The sequence below is a fragment of the Larus michahellis genome, chromosome 3, assembly GCF_964199755.1.
Source record: "Larus michahellis chromosome 3, bLarMic1.1, whole genome shotgun sequence".
Classification (NCBI taxonomy): Eukaryota; Metazoa; Chordata; class Aves; order Charadriiformes; family Laridae; genus Larus; species Larus michahellis.
In genome coordinates, this window is record NC_133898.1 from 28,164,374 (window position 1) to 28,188,998 (window position 24,625).

At 38.9% G+C, this 24,625-nt stretch overlaps 1 protein-coding gene across 50 annotated transcripts in view; it reads left to right on the top strand.

The window, feature by feature from the left end:
* Positions 1-24,625, top strand: part of ESRRG (estrogen related receptor gamma) — a 405,634-nt gene that overhangs the window by 358,172 nt on the left and 22,837 nt on the right. The gene's annotated exons all lie outside the window — the stretch shown is intronic.

The following is a 24,625-nucleotide window of genomic DNA, read 5'->3' on the forward strand; positions in this document are numbered from 1 at the left end:
CACTATCTTACACTGACCATAGGAGGTTCAAAAATTCAGTTATATTTTGGCATGCCACAGAGGAATTGTTCTCTTCATTGAATGAACTAGTGTGAGAGCTGGTTTGTAGCAGCAGTTCAGTAGAAAGAACTAAATTCTACCAAAAGGTCTCCTCTCATAGCTTAGTACTTTCTTGGTCTGCATGAAGTAGACCACAGTCCTTATCACGTAAACTAGTGGATATTACAAAAGCTAACTGGCACCCTTGTTAGCAGCAAAAGTGGGGGTCATCAGAAGCAGTTTCTCAGAAGGTTAACGATTTCTTCAGATAACATTTGAGGTATATTTTCGTTTGACTCAATTCTGAGGTATTTATGCTTGCTCAGTGGACTAGCAGACAAGCTTATAAAGAGTTTCTAGAGTTCTCAGTCTGTCACCTTTCATAAATGGTAAATTCACGTAAAAAAGATTAGCTTTTTTTCTTGTTTCTTAAAGTATTTTTTTTAGTCCAGCAGATGAGTGAGTATGTTTGTGTGTTTTCATCAGCTCGTTAGTTTTCTAATTTTGATAGTGGAGCCTTATTGAACATAAGAATTTGTATCTTTTAATTCCTTAAAGTAATAAGAGTTCCTCATTTTAGATTTGGGAACACCTTGAAATTTGAATAAATAATCCAGTCAGATGCTTTTTTATCAAAGTTAATTTTATTTCTAGTATCAAACAAAACTGCAAAGAAATAGAAAGAAATAGTCTTCCTGGGTTTTTTTTCCCCCCTTGTGCTAACCAGCACAAGGCCTCCATTCTTCTGGTAGGTGCTTCTGGGCCACTGTAGATAAACACTAACAAAGAATAGTAATAAAATAATTTGTACATTTCTGCAAAGTTATTTTACTTCCGATGAGCGCCAACAACCTCCAGACTGTAGAATAGTCAGTATGCGACACAGTTAAAATTTAGTCGTTCTCTTGTGCCACAAATGGTGTATAAACAAGCTTTTGTATCACAAGCAATGTTTTTCTGGTACAGTTAACTTATTTCTGTCTCCTTAAACTAGTTTGTCTTTATGCTTTGAATGCTACAGTAATTTCTTTAATCAAATTGATGGAAGTCCCTTTCCCAGCCCACACTGAAACCAATTTATTGGTCATGATACGCCAGCTATGTTGCTAACAGTCGTAACGAACTGTCAGGCAATATCGCAGTGAAGCTAATTTGAAGTCATTAGGTGTGCAGCGTTCAGGCAACAATTTGTTACAGTGGTTAGGAACACAGCTGACATTTCTGAATGGCTTTGTTCAGAGTAGTTCTAGATGAGCTCAAGCAAATTGTAAACTAATTTAAACATCACTCTATATTATACTAGCTACTTTGTCTTACACTGGTTGCTAATAAAGCACCCCAAATTAAGTCAAAATGAGTTAAATAGGTGAATTTGAGTTTCATCTTCGGAAGATACCTAGATCACCTTAACCAAAATAGAGCAGCTCTCAAAGGAGTCAGTCTTGCTTTATAGTAGTTGTAGAGGAACTTTCATCGATTTGATTTGTGCATACGTTGTGTAGCTTTGATTTGACTGGAGGGGTAGGAAGAGCAGAGGGATGAGACTGAGCAGACTTTAAAATGATGGCTTTGGTTGGTGTGGAAAAGGTATGCTGTAAACTGGCCTTGAAAATTTAAAGTCTGCGATCTGAACCAGTTGAGGAACACTTCTGCCATGAGGCAGCCTTTTATTACAAGGTAAACTCAGAAACACACCCGCCGTAGCAAAGCCACACTAGCTAAGTTTACTCACCTGACTCCATTTGGGAATGAGAAGGGAAAAAAAAAAAAAGGAAATAAAGACAATCTTTTTATAACCCTTCTGGTAACAGAGGGCAGTGATAAAATCTGTGCTTGTTGTCTGGCATTTGATGACAAAAATCAAAATGCAAAAGGGCTTGACATGCTAAAGGGCAAATGGGATGAGCTTTTGTAGCTTGGTTTTGACTGATGGAGTACTGCTGAACTTGGACTGCCTGCGCTCAGCTAATGTCTGGCACGAAACAACTTGTAGAAGAGCCTGGATTGGTGCTACCCGACTGTTTTCTAGGCTACCAAATGTTACTGTAGGCAGAAACATAACAGAATTGGAAAAAGGATGAGTTAGAAAAAGGGTGCAAATTGTTTAAAAGTTCACTGTAGCTTAGCAGACTAAGTAAATCCTTGGTGTAAATCTCTTGGAATCGATTAATTAAACCAGTAGTGAATTTGTGCCTAGCACAGCAAAGCAGCAATCAGCAAATCTTTCTTTACTATAGTGATTTCTTACGGTTCAGTATAATTAAAGGCTCTTATATATCAGGTGCTTAATAACTAATAAAGATCTCGTCTGTAAAGCATTGTAATTCAAAGTAAAATTTGTCTTTGTGGAAGAAACCAAAATAATGTTTTTGCTATTCTAACAGGAAGTCTTTTAATGAGATTATCTGTAAAAAAGTAACAATGCCATGTGCGTTCTGCTCTGGCCAACTGTTTCCCATTGCAGTCATGGACTAAAAAATGTTTTAAAATCATACAAAGTTCAAATGCGTTCATAAAATCATTAGTATTTTTGTGCTATTGGAAACATTTCAATAGTTGCTTTTATTGAACAAAAAGTCTATGCCATCTACAAAAGGAAATATTGAAAGAAAAAATATATATGGAAAGCCTTTATCAGTAAATAGAATTAGTCTCCTTGCATTTATAAATCAAATAAATGGAAAGTGTGTTGTTATGAAACATGACCATGTCTTATCTGAAGAAGAAAAAGATCACAATGGCATTAGGAAATGCTTGACTTTAGTTAGAGGAGCGTAAGGGCACAAGAACAGATGATGGTGCCCTAATAGCCCTTTTTAAGAATGACAGGGCCCCGCCATTAGCATCCTTTTATATCCTTGGAAATTGCTCATGCCTCGCTTTTCTGGTTCCTATCTGCCTGACTCTTTTTTATTTCTCTTTCAATTTCATCCGCGCTCGGATAAGCGCATGCTAACACAATATGATTGAGCTGTAAAATGGAACGCTGTCGCCTCTAATCTCTTTTATGTAGATATGGAGGTACTTCCACACTCCACTTCATTCTCTCTCCATTGTTGGCCTTTTTAGAATGTGTTGCCGAGTAATGGAGGCTCAGTCAAATATTAGAGCTAGGTTTCACAGGGTGTGATAAGAAGATTATCAGCCCAGCAGTCAGATCTATTGTTGTTCTTTATGTCAGATTAAAATATTCCGATGTACTGTAACTTTGTTAGTAAAATACTGAAGGTGCTTAGGGAGAGGCTGGTGCTGTCTGATGAGACAAACCCCATATTAACTGAGCTAAATAAATTCTAAATATATTTATGAAGCCTCTGCAAGACATTTTATTTTATTTTATTTTATTTTATTTTTCTACCTTATTTTATTTGTCTTTTAATAAGAGAGCCCTGCTAAATTCAATATTTAAGGGTGGTTGCGTTTTCTACCCTTTGCATTGTATTTTGGGGAGATCCCATTTTATATTGACTGCATTACATTAATTAAACTCTTCCAGTATGGGGTGGAATTCTGCTGATACCTAGTCACAAGTATCAGAGTCATTTAGGCATGATTTCTGTAATGTAACTATCTCATTGACATTCAGCAAAAATGTGCAGTGTTCTTTCATACTAAGTGGAGGCAGGAAACATTAAGCTTTTAAAAATGTGCATAACAGGAAGCTAAAGACAAAATGTTCTCTAAAAAATTTGCATGCATGAAAAAACATCAAGCAGACCATAGAAATCAACTTTTTGCACTTAAAATGAAAAATTTGTTTGGAAACAGTAAATCAGAGTAATACATCAAAAATAACTAGTTACATTATTTAGTAAAATAAGCCTGCTTGTCTTCAGCCGTGTCCCTGTTTTGCTAGCAGTAACGGTGTTCAAGAAAGGGAATAGTCAGAAATTGGTACTGCCACTGGTGCTAGTATTAAAAAAAAAAAGAAAAAAAAAGAAAAAAAAAAGAAAAAAAGAGGGCATGATGACGATGTTGATGGAGCAAATCCAAGGATGTTTTGAATATTTTAGTGTTAATGTTTTATGAAACATTATTGTTCCGGCACGCTCTTTGTGGAGGACAATATTTAAGCTTTCCTTTCCAAAGCAGCTCTCGGGGGTATACTTTAGCATTCTAATACTGAACAAGAATATGATTTGCCGCAGAGTTGTCATTTCTAAAATGCCTTTTTTTCTCATCATCTGTTTCAGAAATACTACCCCATGTAGGTAAAAGTCCGGGGAAAAAGTTGACCATAATCACCTTTGGAAAGCTAATGTTCAAGAAAGCATGAGAGCGTACATATGTGGTACATCCATGCAGATATGAATTAGGTATATATGTAGCTGTTCTCATCCGCCTAGTTGTTTATGAATCTACATCTTAGTGGACATACAACATGTGTTTAAATGATAGAGAAGAAATGCTGAATGCTACTTCATGGTAGTATTCACGTTGGTAGGACTTGGAAGACAGACTGAAATCATATATTGGAACTACCTGGTGTATATAATCACACACGTTTTATCTATAGCCAGCATCCTGTTTATGCCCAAATCCTTCTTTGGATTGTTACTGGGGCAGTTAATACAGAATCTCAGCTCTGCAAGGGGAATAGATGTCTTCCTGTCTGTCTGTCCCATGCTGCTTGCTGCTGTAAAAATTGTTTCTGCTGAGGTTGAGGCCTTCTTTAGTCGCTTGTGCTGCTAGCTGAATTCGTGAGTATTTCAGACAACATGAGGACTCCTGCAGCTATCTTAGAGCCCCCTGTCACGGGGTGCCTGTCACTCCAAAGGCAGGTGGACATGTAAATGCGGCGTTTACTGCTCATGTAACATAGAATGGAGTATGAGCTGTTTCGTGCTGACTAAGAGGTTTGTAGTGATAATAACTTGAGCCTCCTGGCGAATCAGGACATCCTGCCCTTTATCAGTGTGCTATCTTGGACGCTTTGCAAGTTCTCTTTGCCTTCTGTTTATCAAAAGCTCACTGTCTGTTCTTTTAACTCTTTCTACAAACATGCACTAATTATGGAAATCACACGTGCTCTTCCTGTGATGGAAATGTTCTTGAACTCCCAACTTACAGGTCTCACAGGTAGAGATTCCAGCCAAAAGGTTTCTCAAAAACTACTGACTTCCTTGACCTCTGTCACTAAACTATACAATATGGGAAATTGGCAATTGACTGTCGGTTTTATTTTTGAGCGTTAGCATGGATGGACTCCCCGACACTGCCAGTGTGTAGATCACCAAGTTGATTCAAGCTACCCTGAGCAGAATGGAACAGCAAGGTGTCAACAATGCCAGCAGTTCATCTATCCCACTGCTTGCATCAATATTTTTAATACCATTTGAAGTGCTAGGAAGCGTGGCTTTTTTTATTTTTTCTCATTTTTAGAAAATAGTAGCACAGAGAAGGTGTAAGTGTTTTTGCAAGGCAGGGAGAAGGTGAGATTTCCAGGAAAATGCATGAATAAACATGTCAACAGTCTCTTAGCATTTTCAAAACAAAACAGGAATCTGCAGTGTGGTAAAAGGTAGTTCCCGAAAGGTCCATTCGTTTATTTTAAAATTATTTGATATGTTCACCTGAGATATGACGGCAGACTCTTCTTCATGGATCTGTTACTGAAGTCAGTGGCAAAATTTTAGCCAATTTCAGTACAAAAGAGTAGTGTCTGTGCGCAGCTAGAGGTGTACGCACTGTTAGTGTGTCTGCTAATTGGAACAGACTGGTTCCAGTTCAGAGCTGAGGCAGACAGTAATGGAGAGGGGAGGAGGTTACTACTAGTAGTAGTCATAGATGTCCTGGGGTAAAAAGAGCACTTTAGTTTCCAGGATAGTCACTTCTGGCGTCTTTTACTAGCATTAATTGGGGGGGGGTGGAAATAAGCCCAGGCATATAAACATCTCATCACCTGCAAATTATACATGAGTATAAAATGAATGTGCAGTAAGACTCTTACAGAAGCATCTTGCTAGTTTTGACTTTAGAATCAACAATATTTGTTGAAAAATATTGTTATTCTTAATAATCATCACCATAAGTAAAAAACAAAAAATGGCATTCACAGGTAACAAAAGAACTTGTCTCGATTCTTACGTTTCACTTCCAAAAAAAGAGAATCCTTCATTAAAATCAGCTTCTCTCAAGATTAGAATTAAACAGTGACTTTATGTCTCTATTAAGTTCACCTTTTATTCATATACAAGTACTTGCCTCTTCCTTCTCAGTGACTGTCTCTTTTTTTTTTCTTTTTCTTTTTTTTTTTTTAAATAGTCCTCTCCCTCCACCCATGCCCCCAACATACACACTACACTGTCTGGCTGTTGCACTTTTTTTTTTCCCAATGTCCCCCTTTATCTGCCTCAACCAATCTCCAAATGAATGCATGTCTATCATGGCCTTAGCTTTGACACTCTGGATATATTGATTAATAGTTGCCCTAAGCTCCTTTTAGCAAATCAAATTTTCACTTTTAGCAAGGATTTCGCCTCTGATTTATTCAGCAAAGTGAAATGCACTAAATTGACTTTGACATTCAGGGAAAATGGCTGAAAAACAAAGAGGGGAGGAAAGAGATATAAATTGTGTGGCAGCTGGAGACTTCAAGCATAAAAGAGGCAGTTTTCTATAGAATATCACTAGTTAATTTGGAAACACGCATTTAAACAGGAGTGGAAATTATTTTCTTAAAATTAGATGTTTTTTAGACTGAGGATTTGGGATATAATAAGGTTTACTTAGCAAAATGCAATATATTCAGCCCAAATTCATCACTTGCTAATCATAGTGCAAGTGTGGGATCCACTTTTGTTGCCACTAATAATTATTATGTTAAACGAGAGACAAAGAGGTTTCTGAGTAGTTTTATAATGAGGTGCTAAATTGGTAAATATCTTCCTACCATTGCATTATGTTGTTCACTCCTGTGGCCCTTTAAAAATAAGGAATGATTAATAAAAAGAGAGCAAATCAACAGTAACGAATGCCAGTGCTTTTCATTTTCTTTCTGTAAACAAAACTGGCTATTATTTGATTTTTAAATGCAAGCGTATAAAAAGATGTAGCAGCCATTCTCTAGTGTTCTTCCAGCAAAATAAAGAGTGTTGTGTTACCCTGGATGACTTGGAGACTGACTTAACACAACCTGCTTCCGTACTTGCAAGCATTGTATTACTGAGGTACCATGAGGCTGAAAATACACCATTGCATGTTTGAAGGTGTTCCGAGGTGGTGCTGAATAGAAGAAATGAGAGGAAGAAATGAAAATATTTTAATCCATTACAGGAGCCCATCTGAGGGTATTTTGAAGGGGAGGGGTAAGAAGATGCAAAATAAAACCATAGGAAGCGACTTGGTCTTATTCAGCGATCAGGCATTACAGGAACTTGTAAAAGAAAATACATATGGTATTTTGCCCAGTTCATCTATTAAGACAGCGCAAGAGCCTTTGTTAGGATCAGTTGTCATGGGTCTACAAGTCAAATGTACTATGCGAGCCTCTGTTGTTTAAGGATCTGGCCCCGAAGGGGTAAACCCACGTCCATAGTCAGTGTATCAGTGGAAGCTGAGAGTTTTCTTTGTCCCCTGTGTGTACCCCACCTCGAAGTCTCTGCAGCAATGTGCAGAATCAAGCTTTAAGCAGGTATTTCCACTTAGAGGACAACAATACTCACCTTTGTACCCACTTCTTGTGTGACAAACGGGTTTACTAGATTAGGTCTGTGTAAATTGCAGATGACTTGGTAACAGTTTTCCTTTTTCTGAGCCAACAAGGAATTAATCTTATTACCAGAGGGTAGGAAGTTTAAATGTATCTTAACCTTTTTAATTTTACTGTAGTCTCCCTTCTCTTTTTTTTTTGTAAGCAAGCTGAATCTGAGACTTCAGCAATAATGGCCTTCTGCAAGTGGAACAGCATCTGGAGTGCCGTAGAGGAGAGAGCTGGGCACATTAGACTTTCAGCCATGTTATCTCTTTAAAGTCATTCCACCACCACCCCACATGATTTAGTTCAACCACCAACCATATTAAAAGACTGCCAGTGAAGAGCATACTGTATGAAAGAATTTAAACTTCAAAAATATTCTTGACGGGGTGTCCTTTCCAAAACTTGCCCTAACTGTACAATTGATACCTCAAGGACAGCCAACTTCTTACAAGTAATGCATGGCTGCAAGGCAGGAAGATGCCTTGCTCAGAAACACAGTAAGAAAGTTGGCACAAATCTTGACATTATTCCTTAGGTGAGGAATTTGCAGAAGAGGCAAACGCTGCAGAACTGAGCTTATCATTTTAAGTTCACTATGTATCACTTCTGTATTTACAGGACTGCTGTCCTCTAGAGCAATAAGGCTTTTTTCAGCCAGATTCATACTTCAAGGAACAGCCAAACAAAGAGATTTTTTTGGTCAGTGTTAAAATTCCTGAAGGCTTTGTTGGAAATATCATGAATGTTACGTATCGTTTAAATTGGCCTGTGAAAGGATCATAGCAGATGCTGGGAACGCAGAAGTAAAATTAGAGCAACATAGCCCTCTTATGGTAACCATATATCCATTTTAAACTAAACAGGAGACTTACTTATCTAACTTACCCTCCAAAAAAATATATATTTACTTTGTTCTGGGTGGGGAAGAAAAGAGCGACTTTTCAGTCGTATGTGTTGATACTGTAAATCCAGGATGGGAGGAGGGAGGGGAAAAAGAGCCAGTTGCTCAGACTGGATTTGGAGCAGACAGTTCTCCACCTGTATGACTGGGTCAGCGGCACAGGATGGTCCAGTTTCCTAAAGTCAGCTGAGACCAATTAAATACTATAACTCTAAGGATGCCTCTACTTTCTCTCTGGATGAGTTTGGCTTCACACCTGCTTAACCTACATTAGAATAGGATTAATTACCTGAATTGCAAGGCCTCCTTAGCCAGTCAGCACGTTTCTGGCAGGGCACATGGTGACCTGGACCTGGTTATACGTAGTACAGGGATAGCAGGGGAGCACCTGTGTTGTAATGGCAAGGCTCGATCCGGTCTGATAACAGAATCAGCACGTTTTAAAAATAAGTCTGCAGTAATCGCCTCTGCATCAGCTGGATCATACAAGAGCTTTATGAACTCGTGTCTTCACTGCTAGTAAGCTTTTTTATTGTGCAGTGCTGAATTTATGCACGCACATATATGTACACAGGTATGTGTGGAGAAAGAATCCCAAGAGCGCAGGTACTGAATGCTCCTGTATTTAATTACTGAGATGGAACACTTACTTGGCTGTAACTTTTAAGTCAGTTTTTCATGTTATTTTAATTCATTATCTCCGAGTTTTATGCTGTGTATCAGGCAGGCATATTTAGGTAATTTTCCATGTGAGAAATCCTTTCATTGGAAAAAATGTTCTATAAAGAGAAAGTTCTCTGAAAGTATGTCGGTCTGCCCAAGGGATTTTCCACCTCAAACTCCTGAGGCACGTATTATAGACAAGTGGAAATTTCACAGTATAGCTCTGAACCTTCTCCCCAAAATGTTTTCATCTGCCATGTTGTGCACCATCAATTTCAATCAGCTGCATTTACAGTTGAGGTGAAATCAAATATTGAAATGAGATCCAACTACAGACACAGAAGGGCTCCAAGTTCAATGGAAATGGCACTTAAAAAGTAGAGACAGCTAACTTACCAGGTCCTGACGTGTTACGCGTGAGAATGCTGTGGCAAAGAGGTGTGATGAGGGTGGAGAAGAGGCGGGCACAAATCTGCAGTTCACGGGCATCTAGCTGTTGGAGAGATTAGGGGCAATGGTTTAGCCTGTAATGGCAGCTGCTCATACGTTTGTTCAAAGAAGAAGCTGCACTTACTGGCATAAATACATGAAGACGTTAGCAGGTTGCAGGGTGTATTTCTAGCCAGAGATTTTCTTATAGCTATGCTATAGCATTGTGCTGGCCTTAATGAACAGGCATCGGTCTCTGAACTTGCTACGATTCAGGCTATATCTGGTAGCATGTGGAAGTTACTGTGACCCTTGTGTCTTTCATTAATTAACTGTATTTGCAGCAAGAAGAATTTTGAGTCCTTCCCCATATCGGTTGCTTGTAGAAAGCCATTCTAGTCTGTGGTCCGTTCTTCACTTTTTACTACTTTGAAGTTTCACAGAGATAAAGTTAAGCGTTGTGTAGATTCAGGAGCGTGTTGCTTAGTGTCGGTGAATCTTCAGCTACAGATTTAACATGCAATATGCATTGTGCAATTCCAGATGATCTTTATTCAGTGAAATTGGTAGGAGTCTATTTTGAAGTTTCTTTGCAGTTCAAGTTACTGAACGTTTTCCAGACACCATTAATGACTTGTGCTGAATGCTCTGCCTAATATATTCACAAATTTGGAGTGCGCAGTGATCGCAGGATTGCACCTAGCACTTCCACGGTGATGACTAAATTACTGTGTACTATAATCCTCATATATGAAGCACGCCATAGTGTCTGTAATCAAAAGGCCACTGGGAAACGGGGAGCTTTAGCAAGGCACCAGGCAGGAAATGCAGGCAGAGTTGGGGACGAGCAGGCTGCAGGATAATTCCATCAGTATCATAAACCTACAGAGGGCAGTGTCTGACAAGAGGCTTAGATGGGCATTTCAAGATATAGTCAAGAGAAGAGGGTGTTGACGGGGAATATCTGCATACTCATAAGCGTAATCCGCCAGCATCAATGACAAACACACAATCTTTCCGAGAACGTGCTTGGAGGGAGAAAATGCACCTAAAAAGTGCTTATGACAGGGGGAGATGTGGACACAGGCTGCTGTGGGTCTCCTGAGTTCCGGTGCTACAGCCAGCTCGGGTGAACTAGAATTTGCCATCGGTAGCTACGCGGACAAGTGTACTGTCTCCACGGTAGAAAGTGGTGGCTATTTATATATTGAATGGCAACACTAAACAATTTAGGAGAAGCAGTGAAGCGTGTCCTATCCAATTAAAAATGCAGTGAGAATTTTAGGTAGGCAAAATGTAATTATTTAATTGGAATTTGACCGGGATGCTTTTCCACTGTTAAAATAAATATAAATTACATGAGCTGTAAAACTTTAAATTATGAAAATATTTTGAGGTCTTTGAGCATGGTAATTGGAGCTATATATTCAACTTTGTTTTTAACTTGACACTTCATAATAGCTGTTCCCTAAAGCAAGTTGGGTTTTTTGGGTTGGTTTTTTTTTTTTTTTACATTATCGAATATCCTTTAGTGAAGCAAATTAGCAATCAGTCTGGAAAATATCTAAGTGGTACAATCACATTATTTACACAGACACTTCCATTGTGCAGACTTCTCTGTGTTCCCAAATATTTGTAGGATCACTTCCTCAGCTGTCAACATTCACACTGGAACCGCCCTCTGTAGTAAAGCTCTATATGAAAATCCATTTAGGGCAATGAAAGACTTGCCTTGATTTTGCTGTGCTTTGGATCAGGCCCTAAATATGCAGGTCACAATCTGAAACCTGTGTGGACCTCAGATCTTTACTATTTGCCTTCTGTTTGACTTACCACTTTTGTCTAAATGGGGGAGGGGGACTTTGTGCAATTCCTTGCACAAAGCTCTTTTTTTTTATTATTATTAACAAGGAAGAGAATCCTACTGTGGAGAATTAGGCTTATTTACTGTAAGAAGAGTCTGCTCTAACCTAGGTCCGTATCTCAGCCCCTAGGGAAACATCAGCATCTGGCCAGAATGATAGAATGTTTGTTGCAAAATATATTATTTAACTGTTTATGTTATCAATAGGGTGCAGATAAAAATCTACAGAACGCCTGCATTTAGTATTTGGGAGGATTTTAAAACACAATCCAGCATGCCTCTTGAAATAGGTTCTCTGATGCTGTGGCTACAGACGGTGGTTCCAGTTGCTCAAATCATATTGTCCAAAATACACTCCTCAGTTAACTTCCCATCAGGTTGAGAAATTCCAGGTATTTATTCTGTAACTTCTGTACTGCTGAGGAGCGTTCTCCTGGGGCTCCCAAAATTAAAGCCACTTCTCTTTTCTTATGAAGTTTTTTTTCCCTCACTCAGTAAAGGCTTTTTCGTTGTTGAGTTTTGCTCTTTGGCTTTTTGCTCACTGCTGTTTAAGAATGGAAGGCACAGTAAGTCCTATCCTGGTGCTCCCATTGATACATTTGTACAGTGCTGAGGTACAGGCTCCATGTTACATCCATACTTGGCTCGTTATCCTCTTATCAAGCTCTTTGCATCCCTTTGTTTATTTGAGGAGACAGGAAGACTGTGTGAAGGCTGCTTAGTCAGGGATATCAGCGTTGTTGGCAGGGGAGTGATTGCCAGTTGAAAAACAAGGCATTATTGCTCATTTTTTCCCTCTTATTAGTTTGATTACATTTGCAAATCAAATCAATCCATCAGACATGATCAGGCCTCGTCCGCATTTTAAGGAATAGTAATCTCCGTCTAATAAGATGCAAATGTGTCACATCGGTAAGTAACCAATAAATCATCGTCTTGTCTTTGGCAATCATTAAATATCAGAACCAACAGTCAATTTTTAGTATTTTCAATTTGCGATATGCCGCTGGAATATAAAGATAGATGGACGTAATTACACAAACCAAACACTATTTCAGTTCATTCCAGACAGCAAATTTAGTGGAAGGTATAACTGGCTTGTCATCACACTACATTATTCCTGGCGGTTCATGCAAAGTTCACAGACAAGCTTCAAATGGACATTGCTTTTTTTACTTCCCTTAACAACATTCCCACTACCACCACCAAACTTCAATAAATGACTTGAAATGCTGTAGGACATCACTTCCATCAGTGCACAAAAAGGCACAGAAAGAGAAACATTACCCCTTTTCCCAGTGCAGGCACCTTGAGCATGTATAAGACTGAAATCCAAAAGTTTCCTAACCCTTGCTGTATTCTTCCTCTCTCTTTCTCTTCTTTTTAGGCATTTTAATCTGAAACTTCAGTTTTTCTAGTGACACAGAATAAGTTTTTCACAATTTGTGCAAGGTAGCTCACATTTAGTAATTTCAGAACATAATGAAGACACACAGTGAGAAGGATTTTGGCACACCAGCTTCTCTCTCTCTCCTCCTCCCATCCCCATCTTTTTAAAGGAGTGGAAATTCAAAACGGTTTTCCTTATTTTTTATTTTTTTTTTAAATTGATTTGGGATTTGGGAAAATTGATTGCCTCGTGCATCTGAGGGATTAATTGATATGTCTGTTGTCTGACTCACAATGTCTTGCTTTCCATTAATGACTCTATTTGTATACAACAATTTACATGCTTTTCAAGAGAGAAAAAGACATAAGCTTATATCCCAGCAGTGGCAAAAGAAACCCAAATCTTGTCTTAAGCAGCATAGCTGTTTACCCAGACTGTTGGGTATAGGGTACAGACCTTAGAAGTACAGACCTGCAGACAGCCCACTGATTTCAACAAGAGTTTGGACCTGTTGGAAATGATATTACTAGGCTTCTTACAGTGCTGAGTGACATGAGAGAGAGAGTGCAAAATACTGTCTCTCTGCTACGACACAAGCGGCTATGCGGAAATAAGCAAAGAGGATTTTGTAGGCTTGTGCTGACTTATGTAGGTTTCCAGCGCACCAAAGCCAGACAGTGGGCTTACTGTATTTGACCTTAAGAAACTTCTTGCCACGAGCTGTATGCCCTGGGTGGACCTGCTGTTGCAGCATCCTGTCCGTTATGTTTGTTTCAGCTAACCCGCCTGGAGAAGCTGAACCTCAGGCGCTTTGGAGTGACTTGGAGAGATCCTTTAGCCTCCTCCATGAGGAAATAATTTTCACAGTAGCAGTTTGATTTGATTTGGTAAATTAATTAAATGGAAATTAGGGAAAGAGCTTGCTTGTGAGCACACCTACTTGCTTTGGGTTCCCCATTGTATTGAGCTCCTGTTAAGGAACAAAGGGGAGAGTGATTTTGCAAGCATGAACGTGTAAACTCCTGGACAGTCACTGTGCGTTACTCATTCTTGGCCTCAAAACTCTTGTTCTATGGTGAGGGAAAATTGCAAAGAAACACTCGTGAGCTGCACATGTGTTGATTCCACATGCCAGAGATTTAGACAATTTAAAATGTACCATCAATTAACAAATATTTCTTCTTGCTATTTTGAAACAAAAGATGTTATTACCTGTTTTTACCTATTTTTACCCTCAAACCAGTGTAAATCTGTAGCAGTTTTGTGGAAGTGAGAGGTTTATTCCAGATTTAAAATGAAGCAGCTAAGCAACTTCAGCTCTGTTGCCTTAACGCAGTTTGAGCTTCCTGGCACTTTTTTCTGAAGATCGCTTTACATTAACATATTCCTGGATGTTCCATACCTCAGTTGCTAGAGTAGTGCTGCCTAGGTCTCTTGCAAAAGTCTCCCCTGTTTCCATAATCTCCAGAGACTTTGGTGAGGAAAAGCTGCATGCAGAGGCCATGTGCCTAAGAAGCTCAGTACCAGAACCTTATGTTCTGTCTAACCAATTTACATACTACCATGATATGTTTAATTTGCTTTTTCATCAAATCAATAATGGGTCTAATTGAAAAAATTGGCAGAACTACATAGAACCTAACTACCAATGTCAGTGTTTTCAGGAAATCAGAGATGTTGCACAGCTCTGCAAGTGACACCTGTGTTAGTGCTGCACCTCTGTTACAAATGTGTACAGAAACAAACATTACTCAGGTGCAGCATCTGTACCAATTGATCACTGTGCTATCAGAATTAATCACCTGGTATTCAGCTCAGAGAATAAAATTTACATCTTAATGTATGACGCTTATCCCAGCACATACGTGCACTACTGAAAATGGTACTGTTCGCTCCTGTTTGCAAGTCTGTATCTCTTTTCGTAGGCAAAGCCTAGCAATGCTTCTTCCTTAGCGAAATCCCAAGCACTTGGGTTGGCTGCTTCTGTAAAGTTACATCCTTTCAAAGGACTCATACAGTACTAGGTAATAAAATAGATTTTGTCCCTGGAGTTACGTGTCTCAAATCCTGCCCTCACTTCCACAAGAAAAAGGGATTTTTGAGGATCTTTAGTGCTCCGTAGAAAATAGCTCCGTGTGAAAATAAATAAATAAACAAGTAAAGTTTGGCACTGTACAAGATTGGCAGGCCCTCACCAAGATGGTCCAGCAGTGTTGCAGGTGCATTGGCTAGCAGTGTGAGGAAGTTTGTGTGAGAACTACACAGAACTGTAGCACGTGCTGTCGGTTCCTCGCCGACAGCAGGGCTCATTTAGTGCTGCTGCTGCGAACGGAGCCGTGCTTTATGCAGACTCTGGTCGTCGTCCGGGGGGCTGGCAGAAAGATTCGGGCCAGGTGCACCAACTGCAAGATGAGAACTATGAAATATTAATTTGAAAAGAAAGAAATGCGGATTTTGACTTTTATGTTCTGTATAATTGCAAAGCTAGTGGGATTTTAAAACATGGCAAAGCCTTAGTCATTAGCATAGGGTAATCACCTTTGCCGCTTAAAAACAAAACAATAACAATAGAAAAGGTATTGTACATTGACACATGGAAATTTAATGCTTTTCAGAGAAATTTTGTAGGGATTTTTTATTATGTGGCTAATTACGTATTTACATGTAATGGCGCTAGCAGAGCCATTACAGTCCATTGGGTAAATAATATGCATTTTAAAAACCATTTATAAATATGTATTTATTTGATGGACCAGAACGGTTTTTTGAAGTCATTCTCATCCACTGAGTAAATAATATATGGATTGCTTTTAAAAATAAATATGTATTCCTCCAATAGACATTCCAGGCAATTGGGTAAATAATATGCATTTTTCAAATATTAAAAAAATACATACAAATGTATAGAAATCTGGCCTAAATATGTATCTTCCTGAGAGATCAAAATGACTTGAAAGGTGTCAGGCATAGCTTTGAAATTTCTGTTTTGAATTGTCAGTCTGTGTCACAACCTAGAGTTAATTAAATGTATTTTATGCATTTTCAGACATACAGTGTAATATCAATGTCTGTTTACAGTTTATAACACTAGTGCACTTGACCCTCTTACTCAGTGTTATAAAGTCAGCACTATGTGGTTAAGATCCTAGTTTTACTTTGTGTTCATCTTAATACAATGCAAAACACATTCATTCTGTGGGCATGGTCCTGCATCCGTAGAAATACGTGGAAAAAAAACCAACCTGGTCATCTTAGTAGAGGCCTTCTCAAACTCTGTTGTACTGCTCAATTTAAACTTCCTTTTCTATGTTCTTTTGGTCTTTTTCTGATGCCTGGCTAGCAGGTAAAGTATGAGAAAACATGAAACTGTTTCATTATGTGGGCTTGATTGGGAGCCTATTGATGTGAGCAGGACTCTTTCCACGGGCCTCAAAGGGCTTTAGTTCAAGCCAGACATAAAGATCTGCCATAATACATAGAGGCAGCCCAACACTAGAAGCTGAAGGCCAAGTCCCTTTCTTGACTCTGACACTGACTTACCATATGACCTTGGGCAAATCATTTCACTTCCTTATGTTGAAACCATGATTTATACCTCCAATTTTGGGAGTCCTCTGAGAGCTATAGATTTAAAACATTGAATATGATTCACAGCGTGCTAGGATTGAAAGATGTGAGCACAATGCATCACTGGCCTATTTCTTTTATATACTATAGGCTAGAGCTTATCTATCCTTTTCTAAACATTTTAGCCAGTTTATCCCTTCATCCATTTCATATACTTTTCAAGAACATTGAATATACTTCGTAGACCTTTTTTTTGGTGAAAATATTCATTGTTGTTTTCAAACAGTAAATGAATAAAATAGCACAGCAGACCTGTGAATTAATATATATATTCATAACTTGCACAGAAAAGCTGAGAGACAGAGGGGGATTAAGTGACTACAGCAGAATCACAGAGAAAGTCAGTGGTAGATTTGAGAGACTAAATTGTCTTTCTCGTACTCTTTCTGTATACATGTACCTCACACTTCGTCTATGCCTCCGACATCATCTATGACGCGCTCCTGAAAACTGCTGATTTTAGTGAGTGAGTTAGCTGTTTGACAAGGGTGTATTTGGCAAGTGCCAGCTATAAATGACGTGTGCCCCATGCAGTCAGGATAGCTAAGTGGGATCCGTTGTCAATCTAATTGTTACTTTGATACTGAAGGAATGAAAATATAAATACATAGTGAGAATGTTTCAACTGGAGCTCTATATTGGCTTTGTAAACCAATTGCAGCCACAGTGAATTATTACAAATGAGCTTTTGGAGCCATCTCTCATGGCTATTCTTGCACAAACATCACTGGGTTGGTGCTGATTTGGCCTTGATACCCAACATCGCCCGAGACCCCAGCAAACATGATGTTTTGATAGAGCACACGAGGAAATTCTCACCTCCTTCCTTCTAATATCACTGATAAGAGTAGATAAAGATAAGGAAGGCCATAGTGAGTGGCTGGTCACCATATAGAAGTATCAAGCAGGAAACAGGCATTTGAGAGCAAATCGTGGGACAAGAAGCAAGCCAAACAAAAAATGATTAGCAGTATTAGCACGTTAAAATTACGTTTCAGATCTCCTAATGGCACATCCACCCAGAGCACAACCATGCTTTCTGTGTCATTTCTAAAACTACTGACAAATGTGTCCAAATACCAGACGGTAGAGCCCAACACTTTGTAGTTGCAAGAGTACGGGACATGGGGTAAGGAATAGAAGAGAAAGCCCAACCCTCATGTTGTAATCAAGGTAAAGCTTTCCAGAGCACCAGAGAGCTGCACAGAGAAAAAAACATGTAGGTAAATTAGTGTGCACCAGTTAAGGACAGGGCATCACTGGTAACGCTTTAAATTGACCTACTGGTGCTTAAAAGGAATAAGAGGGTCTGACAGGAGAATGCAAAGAAAGGGACGGCTGAAAGCAGTGGTGAGAGAAAGGTAGTTATGTGAAGTACCTCTGAGCACACCTAATGCTTCTTGCATGAAGCACAAAAGTAACAGAGGTATTACTGACTGTCGGCCTGGTCATTATCAGTCACCAGATTGGCAAGACATAGCAGTGGGAGTAGCTCATCGTGTTGAACATGAAGGAAGAGAAAGAAGGTGGTGATGTTAAAGATCAGCTCGGGAAGGGTATCCGTACATTAAAAGATGGGAGACTTGAAATAAAATGTGAAGGTGCTGAGGGATAAGACGGCACAACTGTAAAAGAAAGAGTTTGTATCTTAGTCGCTCTGTAGCCATATTGAATATGACTGTTAAATTCTCTGTATAATTAAAAGAGATAGGAGCATTCATACATTTTGTTGCAAATTGATATGATCTTTTTTGTCAGTGATCTGAATAAGATTGTACTATAGTTTTTAATTTAGCAGATTAAGAAGCACAATTAAAATATCAGGAAGAAGATCATAATCTAAACCTCTGTGTTTTTTTGCTTATCCCTGCCAAGTTGATAACAAGAGCTGGTGTATGTAACAATTACCTCCACTACTGTAAATTTACTCTAGTTTGTGGGCTGAAGTGTTAATAAATACCTTGCAGTATTCCAGAGGGAGAAGCTTTCCATCTAATTAATAAAACTGGGAAGAATACCCAGGACACTGAACCATATCTTTCTTATTAGTGTTGGCTTCTACAAAGGAGAATCCCTGAATCTCAACACATTAGTAAATGTCATACTCCTGGGTTGCACAGAGACCTCTTGAAAAATGCTGATTTGCTGTGGAAAAAAATCACCATAGACTTCAGAAACAATTCAGCTGGGGAATACCAAGTGTAGAAAATCAGTGTAAAGCATGGCATGCATTATACCAGCTACAGATTTCTGCCACCTTTGGTGAATCTTGAAAGAGAAAACATATAATTATACCCCTATTTCCCTTCCATTTTCAGTCTGTACTTATGCTGATATCTTTCTCTATGTCCGACTATGGTCTTATTGCAGTTAGGTTTTTTAGAGACTTAGCAAAAACTCTCCTTTACATGTTCTCTAAAACAGGTTTCTTAAAAACACTTCATACTGATATGTAAGCTGCACGTAACTGTTTTTTAAATTAAAAAAGAAAGGAACCTTTGAGGAAGGAAAATGTTTAAGCCCAATACTGGAATGAAAGTCTTTCACAAAATAAACGATGCTGATTCCCTTTTCCTTTGCAGTAATCCATACTTGGTAAAAATAAACTTTGTCTCACTATGCCTGAGCCATTTCTGTTTCAAGCCAGTTTGCAGTAAACCACAAATTAACAGCCTAACTTTCTCACTAGCACGTAATTCTTTGCTGTACTTTATTAAAATCATAGTGGTAATCTTACATTATGGAATACTGATATGCATTCTCTGACAGACTGGAAATTTACCAAATAGAGTAAAAATTCATGCAGTTATTTTGTAGAAAAAAAAAATTCCAGGGTGGTGTATATGTGTTTTCTCACATTATTACCCTTATTTTTTTTAGACTGATGTAGGAAACTGGTATTACTGCCTCCGATAGAAAGAGAAATAACATCTTTGCATTTACTTTTTACTTGGAAGTTTTTGCTCTGAAAAACGCACCAGCTGAGTATGTTTGTATCTGCTTTTCATCCTACTCACAGGGGTGATTGAGAGGATACAAAGAGGTAAAGCTACAGAGCTTATCCATGAGGTTGTTGCTAATTTGGGTAAATATGAGTCAACTGGATGGGAAGTGGAGGAGATAAAAGATCTGCCAGGTTTTTTGTCTACACCCAGTCTTCTCAATTTTTCGTAGTCCATGCTTTAGCTGAGGTCTTCACTGAATTCAGGTAACTTATTTAGAGCATAAGAAGGCAATTTAAAATGCCGTCTGGGAATCACAGTCTAGCGGTGTCTGTATAGTCTAGTATTTTAGGTGTTCTAATGCACTGTCTATGCTTAAACCTTTAGATTTGGATTTGGCTTTTTTTTTTTTCTTCCCATTAAGAATGTTTATGATGCTTCCACATACACTGCAAGGAATAGATCAATTCACACCGTGTACAGTGAATACCCGCCATACGTGCAGTTTCAATAAAGCATGTTAACAGCAGATACTGGTCCTTAAAAGAACATATATCAAGTATCCTCAGCATTATGCTGGAAGAACCTGAGTCACACATTCCCTTGCCCGTCTTCACTTACAGCTTTGTTGACCAGTGACCCTTTGTGACTCTGTTCCCTGTTTCAGGAAATACTTCTCTGATCTGACCTGGGTGATTACATTATTATTTTGTCCTTCAGCAAGACCTTTTTTTATATTAAAAAAAAAATACATCTTTATTAAGCGAAGAATACAAGTTAATGAGCAGGTGATCCTTATTTTGATAGCTTTTAGGATACCTTGCGTTTGCTTAGTACAAATGAATGCAGGCTTATGCAAACATACACTTATACGTATACCTGGCTGCTTTTGTGTATATGATAACACTGTGGCTCTTCTGTATCCATTATTTTCATCTTTCTACAGTAGCAGCTCCAGAGTGAGAGCTCAGTTGCTGTGATTAAATTTTTTTGCCTGGGGCATCTCTCTCTAAGATCTTCTGTTCTGAACTCTAATTGTAGGAGTATGCTCCAAACACCTCAAAGAACGGCAGCCCAAATTCTGAGGCTTTAGTTTTTAGGAAACTAGGAACTGAATGCCATAGGTCATCAACATATACTTTACTGTCTTCAGCAGTGATCAGCATGGGAAAGAGACATGGACCCCATAGTAGGCAGAAGCCTCAGGAAAACCTTTTCTAATTCCTTATGCTTAGACACTAGACTAAATAAGGAAGAAAAATGTCCTTGTCCTTTTAATTTGTATTTGGAGTATTATACCTGGAGCTATTCTGGCTGCCCATGTAAGCATCAGCTCCTTCTCTGAGTTCTTGGCTTCAGGGACATCTTACAGCAAGGAGTTCCCCAGTCCACCTACTCTGTGAATGAAGAGTTTCCCTCCTTCCTTCCATTTTGAATTTCCTGCGTTTTACTGTAATGGCACTTCGTCTGTGTCATAAGATAGGGAGAATAAAAGACTCCTTATACCATTTATTTATATGTAATTTTATTGCATTCTCCTGTTTCAAGCTGAAAGAGGGTAGATCTAGATTGGATATTAGGAAGAAATTGTTTACTGTGAGGGTGGCGAGGCACTGGAACAGGTTGCCCAGGGAAGCTGTCAATGCCCCATCCCTGGAAGTGTTCAAGGCCAGGCTGGATGGGGCTTTGAGCAGCCTGGTCTAGTGGGAGGTGTCCCTGCCCATGGCAGGGGGGTTGGAACTAGATGATCTTTAAGGTCCCTTCCAACCCGAACCATTCTATGATTCTATGATTATTTTGAGGAAAACAATTCCTGCTTTCTGAGTCTCTTTTCATAGCAGTTTTCCCAGATACATTGTTCTGCTTTACTTTCTCTGAACCTCCTCTAAATCTGTCGTATTTTCTTTGGAAAGGGCTGAACCATTGTGTAGTTAATATTGGAGAGTACTGTTGATATTTTCCTTTTAAATTTTCTTGTCTTCTGAGGTGTTTTTAGCCTCAGCCATGAGCATGACATCAGCTTCACAACTAAACTCGGGCTACTGGAAGGGGGTACTAATCGATGCAGTTTTCAAGCTAATGTTTTCACAGTCTTCCCTGGACTCTTTCAGAGTTGGTCAGGATGCTGCAGCTCTCCATCTCTTTTTCTCACCTAGAGATCATTTAGTCAGCCTCGTCTCACTCTGGAGGGACTAACAATACATACTTGCAAGGCCCTCTGTCTTAAATTAAAGAGGGCGTTGATGGAGGTCACCTCTATAAAGTACATTCTGGTGATGCAGGTGCCGAGATCGTATATAATCCCCTTGTTCCTTTAACTTGCCCTGAATTTTGAGAAGTATTTTCATTTTCAAACTGAAAATAAAATGATGTAGGACAATGTTGCATGAAATTGCATCTCCGGTGCTGCCTCCAGTGAAAGCCTATCATCTAACTTCACCTCTGTTCATCTGCTCAGGGTAATGCATTTAGGGATGTTTTCCTTTTTTCAGTCTCGGAAGCAAGTGACCTGGATTCACTTTTAAGAATATGATTTGCAAACTTGTTGACTACGATTCTTCGTTTGGAGGATGAGTTGATTTGTCCGTACAAATCCCCTTTGTCAAATTTAACAGATGGATAAAGTGACCCCTTGCCCCCCATAGAAAAATGCATAGTCCTTAAAAAATTTGTAATTTTTTTGGAGAAATATGAGAGGGTTTTACATCTTTAAGAAACCAAACAAATTCCAAACTGAATAAGAGAGACAGAGAGAGAGGGTTGCCTTTCTGCAAGCTGCCAGCTTTCCCAAGTGTCTCATCCTCTCCCCTCTGTCATCCTGAGGCAATGTGCCTGCATTTGTGTGTAGATTTATAGTTTATCTTTATCTATGGCTTCATCTGTAGGTAGCTATTATAGCCGCCTTGCCTGGATATTGTTTGGGCCTGATAGATCTGTCTGTAGTTCATCAAAGGGGAGCTGAGTGGCTAAAAGCCATTGGGTCCAGCTGAGGATGAAATACGAGCCATCAGCCTTGGTAATGGCTGTAAAATTTCATAATTACACGGCCTTTATTACATTGCATAATGATCCTGAAGCAGTATGGAACAATTAATTAAGATTTTCAACCGTGGCTCTTTCAGAAATTAAAAGGTGCTAGTGGCTGAGAAATGGGGAAGTGTCTTGTCCTAAAAGCATTAGGGATGCTTAAGAAGTACTTCCTGCGTACTTAAAAAAAAAAAGGGGGGGAAAGAAAAAGAAGTGAAGAAAAAAGACAAGAAAAAGAAGATCAACTAGTTAAGCAGCTAATGTCAGAGTAACGTTTTTGTACTTTACTGCTAATTCTTAATGTCAAAACTGGTTCTAAAACTCCTTCGATAGTCACTGCCATAAAGCTGTTCCTTTTCTGTTCTGTAAAAATTTTCATGCCTTTTTTCCCCCGTGTTCTGTTCTAGCCATTTGTCACATTTATAGAAGTTGAGCTCTGCACATTATTAAATAAATGCATGCCATGACTTAGGAGGGTCACTTAGCTGCGTATTGGGGTGTACTGACCAAGGATTTTCTCTTACGCACTTTCTCGTGTCTGAAGCCATTGAAATTCTTTGAAGATCTCTGCAGTTTGACAGACATCCCCAAGGAAGACTTTTTTTTTTTCTTTACTGTTTTGATATTTTTCTTCCTTTCTTTTCTTCTTTGTAAATGCAGCATGTTGGATGTAATATAATATTTTCCATGAGATCGACCTCAGACCTGATCAGAAGTAATTAGATTCCTAAGGTGCTGCAAAGGTTTCTCACGGGTTTCTGATGTACATACTGAAAGAAAAAAGTATGTATATATGTGCAGGGAATACGCAGGGAGAAACAGGAGGCCTGAACCTGTCCGTGTACCCGTTGCTTGTTGTGATCAGTCGTTGGGTGTAATTCTGAAGGCCAGCAAATTGTGATCCAGACGGGGTGTGGAGTACTCACTGTGCCAATGGTAGTAAAACTGATGAAAAGACAGCAAAAATAATTCTGGCGTTCTCCACACACCGTCAAAACTTTCAGGTCTTAAGGGAAGGAATTTCCTTTTCGCTACGTGCCTTTTTTTTCCCCCTCAAACTATTTTGATTCATACAAACTCTTGCTATAACTCTTAGATAGGATGAGCATTGAGTATTATTGTTTTTAAATTGACCGGTCATCATGTAAGGTCCTATCGTTCTAAATATTTTATGAGAAGCTAAGGTTTCCCCGAGGCACCTCTAATAATAAACTTTCTGCAGAAAATTTAGAAAGGATTATGTGTTTCAAGGAGGAGCTGGCTGCTTGAAGTAAATTCTCTTGTTGAGTCATTTATTCCCTTAATAGGAATTTTCTGATCTGCTGTCATTCTTGTTCACACACTGGGTGTCACTGCCTCTAAAACACTTGTCATTCTTTAATGGAAACAAAATAGTCATTGCAGTCAGAGCCGCAATGTCATTCCACTACCCCTTGCTGCGTCGGCAATAGTGAAAATGACAGAGCGGCTCTCAGTAGGGGTAATTAAAATGTAAATATTGATATTTTATTATTTGAAATTACTTTCCAGTGCGACATTTAATATCTCTCCATCTGTGCGGCTCTGTTTAGCGGTCACTTTAGTGCAGCTCTGGGATGCCAAGCGGCGGCTTGATCCCCGTTATGTCAAAATGCTTGTTGCTGCTTAATTTTGATATCTAATTAAGTGGAAAAGTACAGTCCACACTGTAATCCATGGCATCTTAACCAGCTGCTTGGGTATATTTAGAATTAATCTCCACTATGGAATCATCCTAATGTATGCAATTAAGAGTCTGCCGATGGCTAATTAGGTGTATTAGAATCAGGCAGCTTCCTTTTCTTTTTTTTTTAATTTCTTTTTTCTCTCTTTTTCTTTTTTTCTGTGTGTGGACTGTTGTAGACTTAAGATACAGCCTCCAGAGATTATGTTAATGGTACATATACACTCAACTAGGTAAACTAGAAATTTCAGATTCATGTAGGAGAATATGTGTAACTCTCTTTCCCCAAACAAGGGAGACTGTAAATATCATACGAATTTTTTGGCATCTGCAGCACATTAA